Source organism: Podarcis raffonei, chromosome 7, assembly GCF_027172205.1.
Source record: "Podarcis raffonei isolate rPodRaf1 chromosome 7, rPodRaf1.pri, whole genome shotgun sequence".
Classification (NCBI taxonomy): Eukaryota; Metazoa; Chordata; class Lepidosauria; order Squamata; family Lacertidae; genus Podarcis; species Podarcis raffonei.
Genome location: NC_070608.1, coordinates 50533392 through 50547068, shown reverse-complemented (window position 1 = coordinate 50547068; position 13677 = coordinate 50533392). Strand labels below are relative to the sequence as shown.

The 13677-nt window shown below is 40.5% G+C and overlaps 1 protein-coding gene across 2 annotated transcripts in view; it reads right to left on the bottom strand.

Annotated features, from left to right (window-relative positions):
• The window catches only part of LDLRAD4 (low density lipoprotein receptor class A domain containing 4), a 263881-nt gene that overhangs the window by 98528 nt on the left and 151676 nt on the right, over window positions 1–13677 (bottom strand). The window lies entirely within an intron of this gene.

Here is a 13677-nt window from a genome sequence, read left to right as displayed (position 1 = left end):
GCTGGAAAGTCTTCCAAAAGTGACATTGCTGTTGAGCCATTATTGCATAAAAATATGCAAGCTTCTAGTGACAACCAGCCTCTCTCTCCTCCAAATAAAACCTAGCTACAGCCAACTTTGTTCCAGGGTCTGTTTTTTGTTCATCTGTTGTATGGTTATGCAAACTGTTTGCCATTAGCAATCTGAAATGCAAAGCTTCTTCTGACAACTGGCAATTTCCTGTACTTTTCTTTTTTTTAAAAAAAGAAGTAGTAAATATGGTTTCAAGGAGGCTATACTGTTGGATAAAAATGATAGCCCAGATACTGTAGTTACATACATTCCAACATTTCATAGATGAAAATAGGGATATTCATCCATATGAGTGTGTACAGCTAGGAGCAAAGGCCAGCAATGCAGCCTGGGGCAAGTTGGTGGTTCTAACATAAAGCAGACTCAAATGTGCATAAGCAGAAATTGGAAACGAAAACTGCATACAAGCAAATGAGAAAAGCAATACAGCAAGCCACAAACTACATAGAAAGTCAAATACATATACACATATATGCCCTATATACATTCATAATGTTTAGAGCAGGAGTAGGCAGATTCAAGTGAAGCTCAAGATCCATCAACCAGAGCAAGGTGCAAAATAATAGTTCAGGGGAGCAAACACTAAGAATTAGAGGGCTAAATTCCTCTGAGGCAGGGTGGGGAACCTGTGGTCTCCTAGTGTTGTTGGACTCCTGTTTCCATCAGCCCCAGTCAGCATGGCTAAAGGCCTTGGATGATGGGAGCTGCAGGTCAGGTCCCCTACCCCTGCTATAAGGCAGGCCTATGAGGGTTTTTTTCAGTACCAGAACTGTGTTCATAGTTGTACAAGGACTGTATAGCTCTGTGGCAGAGCTTTGCATGCAAAAGGTCCCAGCTGCAATCCCTGGCACCTCCAGGTAGGCCATCTGAAGTCCTGGAGAACTGTTCCCAGTCACTGAGCAAGGATGAGCTAGTGGTCTGATTAAGGATGAAACATCTTCCAATGCCCCTAAGTTTTGCAGTCCTTCTACACACACACCAAAAAAATTCTAGTTTTGTCACAAGCTCTATTTACTTCAGTCAACTAATTTAGAGCAGAAATTATCTTTTTTTTTCTTGTTAATTTTGTGTGTGGAAATATAATAAAAATTAATTGGTAAAAAATGTATTTTCACAGTTGATACTGTTCAGCAATTGGAAGGTAGAATCCCTTGCCAATCTACTACAAATTGTCCAGAGATCTAGCAGTAATAGATCTGGATCCACTTGCTGACTGTCCCTGATTCAGTGGGATACTAATACAGCTCAAAAGCTGTGATAGACCACTAAATAAGAAGCCCAAGATCAGCTGAATTCATAACACAACAGTATGAATAAATGATTTGAGCATATGCAGAATCCTTTCCCCTTCCTATTAAGCAACTAAAGCTTCCTCCTTTCCCATGTACTTGGAAGAAGCAGTGCTAACAGTGTGATGGTATATCACTCATACAATTCAATGTCCCTGCACCTCTCTGTGCAGTAATTTATCCCTGGCTGTAATTTACTGGCAATGGGGTTAGAGTTTAATTTCAAAAGAAAGCACCGACCCCATTGCCAGTAAATAAATCACAGCCAGAGAACATACCCATTTTCTCTCTTCTTACACACAATGCACTTCCTGTTTTCCTTCCCCTGTCCAGCAAATCTTCATAAAAACAGGTCAGTTTTCCACAACTCTCTCCCCACTCCTCTTTTGTTATTAGCATGATCTGCTTACTTATTCTTTTCCCTCTGCCCATATCAAACAAAAATCTAAACCATAGTTCAGTGTTGCACCAACAAATAGTATAGGGTTGCTTGCAATGTATGTGCTCAATGAGGCTTTTTAAGCTGGCCTCCTCTGCTCTTACTAGCTGCATGGCAGACAAAGGTTCAACAAGAGAAGGCTTTCATTGCCACATAAGCGACTCTACCAGTCGGACATCTTCCTGGCCCACAGCTGCTAGAGGTACAAGAAGTCTGACTGAGGGCTAGACATCCCTAGCCCACAAATATGCAACAACACAACCCTGTGTATTTTTACTAAGAAGTAAGTCCCTCTATTCAGTGGGTCTTACTCACAAGTAATTATGCATACCGTTATAGGTTTTGGGGCGCCAGACCCTTCTAATTAATCCCTGGATCCAGCAAGTGTTGGAATTTAATCAAGGCTTGGAGTGTTGCAAGGCTTGGGGTGTTGCAAGGCTTGGGTTTGGTGCGAGATGGCTAATGGGTGGAGGACCCCTCCCTCAAAAGACAGAGCCAGAGTTTAGAGAGTTAGGAATGATGTGACCTTGGAAAGAAAGCAGCAGCAACAAAAAAAGATCTTTTTGAGGTGTGCTTACTTTCCAAAAGGAAACACTAACTCTTGGTAAACGCCTGGAACCTCTGGAATCTTATACCACTCGGAAAATGAGGTATCTTTATAATATATGGTTTATTTACACATATACACAACCTGAGCCTAGGTCACAGCACTCCTAACTCCCTACTCTAAACTCTGGTTTTATATGTTGAGGGAGGGGAAGGCAGCCTGTCTTGATTAGCTTTTGGCACTTGCCAGATCCAGGTTAACACTACAAGCTTTGACTAAATTCTAACCCTTGTTGGATCCAGGAAGTAATTAGAGGGGTCTGCCACCAACAAACTCATAGCACTAACCCTCCCAAAATCAGGCATCTGCCCCCAGATGTGCAAACAAACATCAAAGTACAGATTCCCTGTAGAAAAATAACAGGGAAGTTAGCAAACACATTAGAACACACATAATCATAAATAGATAATAAAACACAATTACACTTTTAACTCAACACCAGGCTGCTCAGAGATTGGGGTGGTGTGGAAGAATACAGTTGCAGCCTCAGAGAGCAATAAACTCAATGAGAGCATTTTCTCATAGTTTTCAAGCAATCTCCTTTGCTTCATTTGTATCCACCATTAAAAAAACAACAGAGATTAGCGCATGCATATAATGTGTCATCCAGATTTTCATTTTACCTTTTTAAAAAATACTGTGACAATAGCATGCTAATTAAAAACAAAGTTCTGGTTACACTGTGTTCAGCCAAGAACAGTTTGGTGCAGACATTATAAAATTCTTTCCACCTGGCAATGTTTACTCACGACTTGTAAATACCTCTGTTAATCCTCTTCTTTGTGGTCTCTCTCACACAAGAGCTCAATAATAAACTACACTGCACTTTTGTTCTGTGCAACAAGAGATAACAAAGAGGAAAAGGAATTAAGGCAACATATCCAGTGGGCAAATAATGACTTATACAGCTTTTTCCTGATGAAATGGCTACCAAAGGAGAGGTAATATGAGTGGAACCATATGACTGCATTTTACCGACATAAACCTAAGAAAGGTGGCAGGTAAGAGCTCTGGTTTCAAGGCAATGTTCTCTATAAAAATCACAACAAGGTGGGCCAATTTAATGTGGTTTAAATATTTTATATAAATATTTAAGTCACCAGACAATAACATGCTTTCTACATGAAAAGTCGCTCTGGCACTGAAAAGAGGTATTCTTAAAAGAGGCATTATGGGTATTCCTAAAATCATAAGCTGATTACAGAACAATGAACAACTATTTACCTTTTCATGCAATGCACATAACTGAAGGAAACAAGTGCAATTAATGCATAATGGTTAAGATGAACAAACACAAGATCTACTTGGAATAAAAATGGGTATCAGGTTAACATGCCAAGAGGTTGAACAAATGATATGAATGGAAAATAAGCCCATTTCAGAGTTTCCTATATATGGTGCATGGATTAATTTAACTGCTAATGACTGGGTATAGACATTAGGGAATAAGCTGGCTGTTTTTATCAGTTCTTTTAAAACAACTGAATTCTGATGTAGCCACTGTTGAGAGGGAGTTTGATGGGTCACTGATTTGACCTAATGTAGCCATTTCAAATTCCACCTTCTCCCTATATAATCCATGTATAGAGCTGTCCCCACAACTTGCCCACAAAGCGCCAGAGCAGCTCACAATGATGCACCAATCAAAATGGAAACAATTCCAATTGCATCACTAATTCTGCAATTCTATGGTCCCTGGGAGAGCATCCCAAGGGCCTCAGGAAGTGTTGTATCTCCCTTTCCAAGGACAGTGAGAGAACTCCAACCTTGGAGAAGAAGACCCAACTATAGATGCCTCCTCCATACCGACACAGAAACATCACTGGTCCTCGTCCTAACGACGACAGAGCTCCGACATCACTAGAAGCATGCCAGGGCCAAATTGAAGGCATGCTGGGGTGCAACAGGGGAATACGTTGATCCAAAAGGTTAGGGTTAGCCTTCCCAGTCCTCCAAAACGCTCCTAATCCAGGGATGAAATGGTGACAACTCTAGAGCTGCTTTAGTGGCTTAATGAACTTTCCTCCCATTGTTCCTCAACAGCAGGGAAATTGTTAGAGAAAAATTAAAGTGGAAAGTGACAGAGGAGTGACAGAATGCTGCTCTTTCCTTACTTCCACCCTGTCCAGGGCAATGGACGTAACAGTTCAACCACTTTAGGTTCTTTCTCTCTCCTGTCAATAGAATTGCAGCATAAAGAGAGCACCTTACCAATGCGTAGGGAGCTTTTACTATCATACTCCATATGAATGGGATTTATTTGAGCAAAGCCATGGCAAAATCATAGAATTGTAGAGTTGGAGCGTCATCTAGTCCAACCCCCTGAAATGCAGGCATCTGCATGATGCATTCCGACCTTCATTCTATCTTTCAAACCAGTAGGTACACAAATTTCCACTGCGTAAAAGTGTTAGCAGGAAGAAGCTGTGATCAGACCATTGGCTCAGAGTGCTCAGCAGACCCCAAAGCAAATGCTTATTTCCTATTGGCCCTTTGACAGAAGCAAGCGATCCTGAAAGAACAAACAGCACTTGCAGAAATATAAGTCATGTCTCTATAAGTAGATTCTTCTAAGCAACAGCAAAAGCAAAACATCTGCTTTTGAAGCAGACTATTAATTATTTCTTTCCTTGAACTTCTGTCCTTCCTTATTTGCCTTCCTGCAAAACTGTGCCTTCCTTAAAGGTTTTCTACATCTTGTGCTGTTCCACATTCATTCATCAAGAATTAAGTTCACTAAAATAAAACATTTACAAATAAAAGTACTTACTCCCAACTTTCTGGTAGAATTGCTTCCAGCCATTACCACTTTGAAACTGTATAAGGCTACTGTGTGCTACACAGGAACATCTGCTTCCTTGTGACATGTCTGTGACATGATGACACTAATTCAGCCACATGAATTTAATTTAATCTGTGTCCAAATGGCTATTATTATTATTATTATTTTGGTAAGTTTATATAGCATCAACTCTACACCACTAATACATTAAAGTGCAATATAGCCCTAACATAATGCAACAGCGTGTTGATATCATGCTTTGGAAAGGGGCCAGCAACTCAGTCCTGAGGCTAAATGCTGCCTTTGAAGTGTCCAGCTGCAGCAGTGAAGAGGAATAAAGAAAAGGGCAAATAATAGTTATGCAAGGCCCTTATACTCTAAAAAGACTTTACAGCCCTTCCAGTGTAGACAACGAAAGTACCAAGCCTTTGGGGCTACTGAGCTAGTTCTGCCATCACCTACCATTAGACAAGAGAGTCAGATCGCTAGAGGTTCTGCAGCAGCTGCTCCGTAACAAAATAATATTTTAGAATTTGGAACACCAAAGAAACAAGCAAGATCTTGACAACTGGTTAGCAGATTTCAGCAACTGACTATACAGAGCACAATGGTCACAGAGGCTACGCAACAAGCCCTAAAGGTGATTTCCTTTCACTTCTTATTGATGTGACCTTCTCTCTTTCATGCTTCCCAGATGCTGGAACTCTTCAAGACTGAATTCTTAAGATCATACTATTTGGTATAACTCATCCAGACAAACTAACATTCCTTCACAGCTACTAATACCATTTAGATTCACACTCACTCTTCATTTATTCTTAACAGTACTGGCAGCAGAAGAAAAAGAACAGTCAAGCTGTGTTAAAATATATTAATCCTTGTTAGCTGCTCATATGTATCTGCATTGATAAAAGATCAGTTTGAGAAATTTTACATGCAAGGAGATATCAAGGAAACAAGTTCCCTCAAAATCAAATACAGTGGTACCTCTGGTTGCGGACGGGATCCATTCCGGAGGTCCGGTCAGATCCCGAGGTTTCCACAACCTGAGGAGCGCTTCTGCGCATGTGGCAAAACCTGGTAAAATACTTCTGGGTTTGCCGCGCGCACATCCCAAAGTTTATGTAAACAGAGGGTTACGTAAATGGAGGTATGACTGTAAGCTTAACATCCAAGTAAATGTGTTTAGGGCCTCTTTGGCTGGATTTGAACTGTGAAGTTAGCATCTTAGTCAAAGTTGGGATTCAGAAGCAGGAAGCAGGTGCTTAAACAAGACACAATACAAGCTGCAAGATGCAAAATCAGATAAAATACAAAATATTGGCCATGTGTATAATAAATAGGTATATAAAGTACAAAACACTATTTCCTTCCAAGATCTTTTGCAGCAAACGGTGGCAGCAGGGGCAAATTTAAGAGCAGACAAAGAGCAAACAAGCTGTTGGCACGATTCTCACAAGGAATCATGTTTCCTTTTCCCCCTTTCTTGTTAGATTCTTCCACCTAATGAAATAGAAGATTATCAATGATCCATAAGAAGAAAAGCTGTGTGACTAAATTCTTCTAAAGATGCAATTCTGAAACCACCAAAAGGCTCCCAATGGCTCCAAAGCAATTTCCTCCTTCACCAACAGCTTCCTCTTCAGGCAACTGGACCCAGTAGAATCACAAAGCAGCAGCCACCAAATCTGAAAACAGCCCCAACAAGTCCTGCCCTACCTGCAGCAAGCAGGCTACCTGCAGCAGAAGAGGAGATGGACATGCGTTGGGAGAGCTGGGAAACAAGCAGCAACAGGATACTGCATAATTGAATAAATGCTAGGCATGTGATTGGAGGATAGGACAATGTAAGCTTCTCTTGTGGGAGAAACTATTCATGTGTGAGAGATGGGGGGGGGACAATCTGTTTCTCAAATACATGATATATTCTATACTAGCTAGAAAAATAAACCTTGACATATTCATAATTAGTTCACACCCCAAAGCCATTTCAATGGATCCTTCTTGCCCATGCCCTCTACATCTCCCCACCACTAGTGTGTGCCTAATTTATAAGACGGGGCTTATAATATAAGACGGGGCTTATGGATATATGGGAAGTGTCTACAAGTCTCCTGTAGTACTAGTTGGTGCACTATGGTAGTATTCACACAGGAAGCCTCAGTCAGGCTGGCTGAGGAGGAACAAAAGAGGGCTCTCTTAAGTTCATCCCCTGTTGTTATTTTTAAAGGAATTGTGTGATGGCCATAAAATTTCCCTTGCATATGCTGCTAGTTACGGGGGAGTGGGGGGAGTTGCCATTTTAAGTTGTCCTTTAGGATAGGCCTACCTAGTCCTGATATTTCATAGGCAGTATCTTGTTTCACACACTGAAAAAGAAAACTAGTTAAGGTAAGAATGACAGAGAATGCAAAGCTCACCCTTGTTACTGGAAAACTAAATCTATAATAAATATACTACAAAGCCAAAATGGGAGACAATTTATGTTTTATAGTGCCAGAGTAGAAAATTCACTGACTTTCAGGAATCATCTCTTATTCATGCTGAAGTATTACAGAAAAACCCAGCTCCATTTCTGCGCATCTTTCACCTCAATCCTCTCTCTCACATACCCAAGCTATTTATATTTTCAGTGCTAGGTCATGCTATCACTGTCATTATCATCCTCTCTTTCTCACACTATGGAATTCACATTGGGAAAACTTGTTACCAGAAATGTTAAATTTAACAAGGCAAAGGAGTCAAATTATAGTCTCTCATTACACTATTCTAAATACAAATAAACCTCTTTCACAGCTTTTAACTGCTGTAAATCACTGCAAATGCACGGAAAGTACCTGTTAAATATATATCCGTTCTCTCCACAGTTCTGGCAACCATAGACTGGCTTCCCATCATCCTAAAATGTAGACTATTATTTAAATAAATTGGGGGAGGATTGTTGGTAAGAATGAGAAGCTTTCAGTGCTGAAGCAGATTTGCCAAACTACAATTTATCACAGGCTTTTTATCCACATTCATTGTACTCTGATCTAATTTTATAGTCCAGTTCCAAACATATTACTCAAAAGTCACACTGAATTCAATGGGACTTACACCTGCATAGTAAATGTCCTTAAGTCTGCAGTCCTATAGCTCAATTCCAAACATAGGATTGCAGCCTGGAAGTAAGCCCCACTGAATTCAGTAAGACTTCTGAGTAGACATCATTTCAATGGGATTAATTCTGGGTAAATTTACTGTGGATTTCCACCTTGGTTATTTGTTTTTTAAATAAGAAAGAGCAATCTTCACATTATGATATCCTAAGTAAGAAACAAAATCACCCTAAGGGCTCATGCTGAATGGTTTATTAATGGCTTTACAATACTGCTTAGCATTCAATTATTTTACAGAATAAATATGCTACAAACACCATACAATTCTGAGAGTAGAGTGAAGTTAAAGGTGTACTTGTGAGCTATAATTTCAAAAAGTATAGAGAAAGAATAAGCTGCTGGATGTAGCACACAGTATGGGGAAGGGTAGTGATCTGACCACTTGCTGATCAAAAGAAGTGCATGTGGAAGTTCCAGGTTCCATTCCCAGGGCTAGGAAAGACCCCAGTCTGAAACCCTGGAGAACTGATGCACGTGAGTATAGACAATACTGACATAGACAGATCATAGGTCTGACTCAGTAGAAGATAGCTTCCTATACCCCTTAATTGGACTTGAGATATGTAACTGAACACAAAATTCTAGCTGCAACAGTAGATCTAGTAGTATAACAACAGGCCAATCCAGAGGCGTAGTACAGACGCAGCAAGGGGTGCCGTTGTCTCGGGGCCCTTTTTTTTTTTTTTGAGGGCATTTTGCTCCTCATGCCACCCCTGCCAGTCCCATGCTGCTTTGCGAGTCCGATCCCACATCCCAGCCTAGCAAAGCAGAGTGGGGCTGGCAGGGCAACAGGAGGCGCAAGAGGCCCTTCCATTCCGCCTAATCAGACTGCTTGGAAGGGCTTGCTGCCCTGCTGTGTCCTTCTCACGTTGCCCTTCTAGCCCCTATCCCACTTCCAACAGGCTGCTGCCAAGCCTGAAAAAGTGGAAGGGCTTGTCCGAGGCAAAATGCTAATATTACAATACTCAAGCACTCTCAGTTCCGAATGCTGCATGTATTATTGTTGCACCACCTGTGGAACTACAGCTGCTGCGTCGATTCCACGGAACTGACACTTCTGAAAATGCAGCAGATTAGGGGAGAAAGTGAGAGATCTTCCTTTAAAAGAGGAGCCCTAGGTGAAAATACCTTCTGGTATTCTGAAAAGGAGAAGACGGAGATACTAAAATGGAATAAAAGAAAGAGGAACAGAAAGCAAAAGACGATGAGCCACAAAGAAAGAGGAATGATGGTAAGAAAAGTGGGAAGGAAAAGACAGGCGGTGGGTTTTGTTAAGTGTGTGCACGCAAAGTAACTCGTTTGCAACCGCAACTGCTATTTTGCACATGAGCAAAGTCATATAGCTCAACAGAATTTGAAACAACGGGTCCTAGTCTAATGCTACATGCCTCATCCTAAAGAGGCCTACATTCAGGGATAAGTCAAATACTTAGTATGACAAGAGCATGCAGAGGATATAGAATGGGGGGGAAAGCTGGAGATGAACATCACAAACCCCCCCTCCCCCAAAAAACTGTGCTGTGAATTTTGTTGGGAAATAAGTCTCTGGATGTCAATGTTCAACATTCAGTGTCAATGTCCAACATTCAAATGTGCTATAAAATCTGCTGTATTTCACCAGAGACATTAATGAAGCTTTGCTGGGGAAAGATGAATATTGGAGATGGAAGTACAGTAGAATCAAAGAAGAGCACATTAGATGAGAGGAAGGAAATCATGTGAGAAGCAGATCTTTATCTAAAAAGGACAGAGCTAAATGCACCAACATCAATCTGCTCAGCAATTTGTAAGAAAACTGAGAACTGGGAATGTATTCTGTATTTATGAAGCCAATTCTAGGCTGCCCAAATGTATAAATAAGTAGTTTATTCATTTTGCTGTGTAGTGTCTTGTGTATCCCTTGTTTTTGAAATGAAGTGTAAACCTTTATATAATTTATTGAATGTTACACTTTTTATATACTTTATTTCATGGGCTCATTGAACATAGCATTATGTGTCAGATAAACAGAAAGCTGGATCATTTGACTATACTAAATGTCAATATTTAAACTCTGGCCTTTCTCTCCCCATTCTTCAGCCACAGCGATTCCCCACTCCCATTTCCTAGCAAGTGGCTCAAATTATTTTGTTGCTAGGAAATGTTTGCAATGGAGAAATCCTCCTGAAAGCAGGTAAGTCCTGTATAGGGCTATAGATCATCCAGAGGGAACCTGGGTATGTAGAGCAGTTCTGTGATTCGTCACCACTCCATTCACAGGCAATATCCAAAAGATTCCAGTGATCACATTCCTAACAGTATCTCAAACAGCATTAGAGCAATGGGTGAACTAAGGAAAGAAAAGCATTTTCCTGGCAATGAATTACTGTATTTTAAATGCTGTGGGGGAAATTATTTGCCAGCATTGGGGCTGCTCCTTCGAGGGAATATGTTCGCGGGAATCTCCGCGAGATCTCCGCAGCAATCTATTAACAATAGCACTTTTATCATGGCTTTCAAAATTGACACAGGGAAGGTATTCAGCAAGAGGCTTTACCAAAAAAGAAGCAAATAGTCAACATATCTTACTCAAAATGTGGGTGAGTCTCAGACCAGCTTCAGGTGGGCCTCAGCACTGCAGTCCTCAGCTGCACCACACTCTTTTGCTTGGTCCAACACTGGCAGCAACAGATCTCTTGCAAAGGAAACTTGGAGGGCAAGAAAGAAAGAAGAGGAAGTGGGTGATGGATGGAAAAAGTAGCTGGCCAAGTGAGGGAAGGAAGAGAAAAACTGGGAAATAGAGGCAAAAGAGATGGACGTTCTGAGGGAGAAAGAACGAAAAGGGACCTGGTGTGTCTTTTGACCCTTTGTCTTCTCACACACACCCTTCCCCAGTCCCCTTTCTTTCCCATTCAGTCTTTTGCTAGGCCAGGTAACTTTTCTCTTGTCTGGGTGGAAAGGGCCAGAGCAGGCATCAAAATAAATCAGAAGGAGAGATAAGGCTTAATATTTTAAATAATAAACAAACTGGTAATAGAAAGGGAATAAGTAACAGAAGTTCTAATAATAATAATAATAATAATAATTTTCATTTATATCCCGCCCTCCCCAGCCGAAGTGGATGGAAAAGGAATAGGGATGAAAGAAACTAGTAGTTTTGTGGGGAATCAAGTGTGAAAGGAGAAGTGGGAAAGAAATGACAGGTGAAGAGTAAAAATATTTTTAAAAGCTAGTTAGGGGTGGCAAATGTGTTAAATAAAAACAGTTACAGGTTTAGAACCTCTGGATCAGCAAACTGTGCCAAAAATAAGGAGGGAGAGTCAAGAAGCCTCAAGAGCCAATGTATAATCTACTTAGCTGTGGGTCTCCTTACAATAAGGAACCTACTGTGGCAAATAATTTAGCAAGTTCCCTGCAAAAGAAATGGTGTTAGCAAATATCAGCTTAGTATGCCAAACTCTTCCTTCAACCACCACCACCATTTTGTAAATGACTCCGTAGTACTGCCATTTTGTGATTGGTGGGCCTCAGTAATTGACAGCCATCTCAAGTGGGCCCTGAAAATAGAAGGTCTGAGAACAGCAAAGCTATCCTACCCTACAGCCAAAAAAAAAAAATGTCTCTACAAAACTCCCACTTGCCTCAAAAGACATTTACATACATGACCTAGGTTAGGAGTACTAGGTCCATTGTAGAGGGGAGAGTTATGAGTAAAATAGAGTCAAAGAAAACAAAGGGACCAGGTGTCATATATGCATTTATAGAAAGGAATGAGAGAGAGCTGGGAAGTTAGGAGAAATTGTGCTTGGAGATAGGAAGCATTAAAAAAATCAGATAACTTTAAAATTAAGAACTGGAATCTTAAAATGAAGAGGGAGAGAGTGCCCCATAGACTCAGGTAGAACAATGAATGGCGGGAGCATAGCAGCCAGAGAGGAAAAAGCAATTTAACTGAGTTATTCTGAATTAACTCAAGAGGTAAGCTAACCTCAGGCAAGAAAGGCTGCGTGAAGGTGGGAACCTAAGAATAAGCCTGCTGGATCAGGCCAGTGACCCATCTAGTTCAATGTTCTGTTCTCGCAGTGGCTAACCAAATACCTGTGGGAAACCAGCGAGCAAAACATGAACATAACAGCATTCTTCCCTCCCATGGTTTCCAGCAACTGGTGGTATTCAGAAGCATTGCTGCCTGCAACTGGGGAGGCACAGCATAGCCGCCATGGCTAATTGAAGTAAATTCCTGTTTGGTGACAGGGAGCTCAAGCTGGTGAGTCAGGAACCACCATTAGGTAGTCCCCTCTCTGCTTTCATTTTTGCTGGCCAGCAAAGGCTTTTCTGTTCAGATAGGCCTTTGGTCACTATCTGGCTGTTTTGGAATGGCCTTCTGAGGATATGTTCTCTTTGTGCATGTGTGTATTCTTTTAAACAGTTTAAAGTGTTTTCAGCACTGTTTCTAATAGGGTTACTTATTTTTTTTTAAAAAAAATATTTATATTGATTGTGTTTTTTGAGCTTTATTTGGTTAAATTCATGCTGTGAGCTTCCTTGTGTCCTGTACTGGGAGAAAAGTGGCTTATAAATAAGTAAAACGTAACTGGGCTGCAACTACAAACATGCAGAATAGATGTGACAAAAATTTGGAAGCATGTTTGCATTAAAGTTGGATCCTAGATCTGAAAAGTTTGAAGACTACTACTAGAAGTTATTCAGTTTATGAAATAATTGGTTTGACAAAGGATTCCACTATTACATTCTGAAAATAGCTGGACTTATGTCTCAGGGAGAAAAATCTCATCAAATTTGGATAGGAGACTTAGAACAATCAGTGTGGGCAAAGAAATATTAAATTGAAATTTTCTTAATTTAAAAAAAGTCCAACACCATCACGTGACTTAGTGTTCCTCTGCTGTTGGAAGTGGGTTACAGCCACTTATATTAACACTTGAAACAAGTATAATCTGTTTAGCAGAATTGTTTAATTTGCACCGAAGATTAAAATTCTGTACCTTTAAAAGAAAAACTCACAAGCTAATAAAACACTGAAATGCACACAAATTTCTAAGCAACAGGTGCTTCACAAATGAAGTAACTGAAAATAATCCCTTCATCAACAACTGACACTTCAAGAAAAGAAAAGAAAATGTACTTTGGCCCAGTTTGGACATAAAGCTAAACCATGGTTCAGTGGGGAACTTCTAGACTGTAGGTCTAACTAGGCACACAAGATCTCAAAGGTTGGCCCACCAGGGTATTATGGGTGAGCCATGCCTATCTGTGACATAAGACATAGGAAAATTCAAGGACAATTCAAGTTGCAGTTAACATGAACCCAGTTAACATGAACCCTAAAC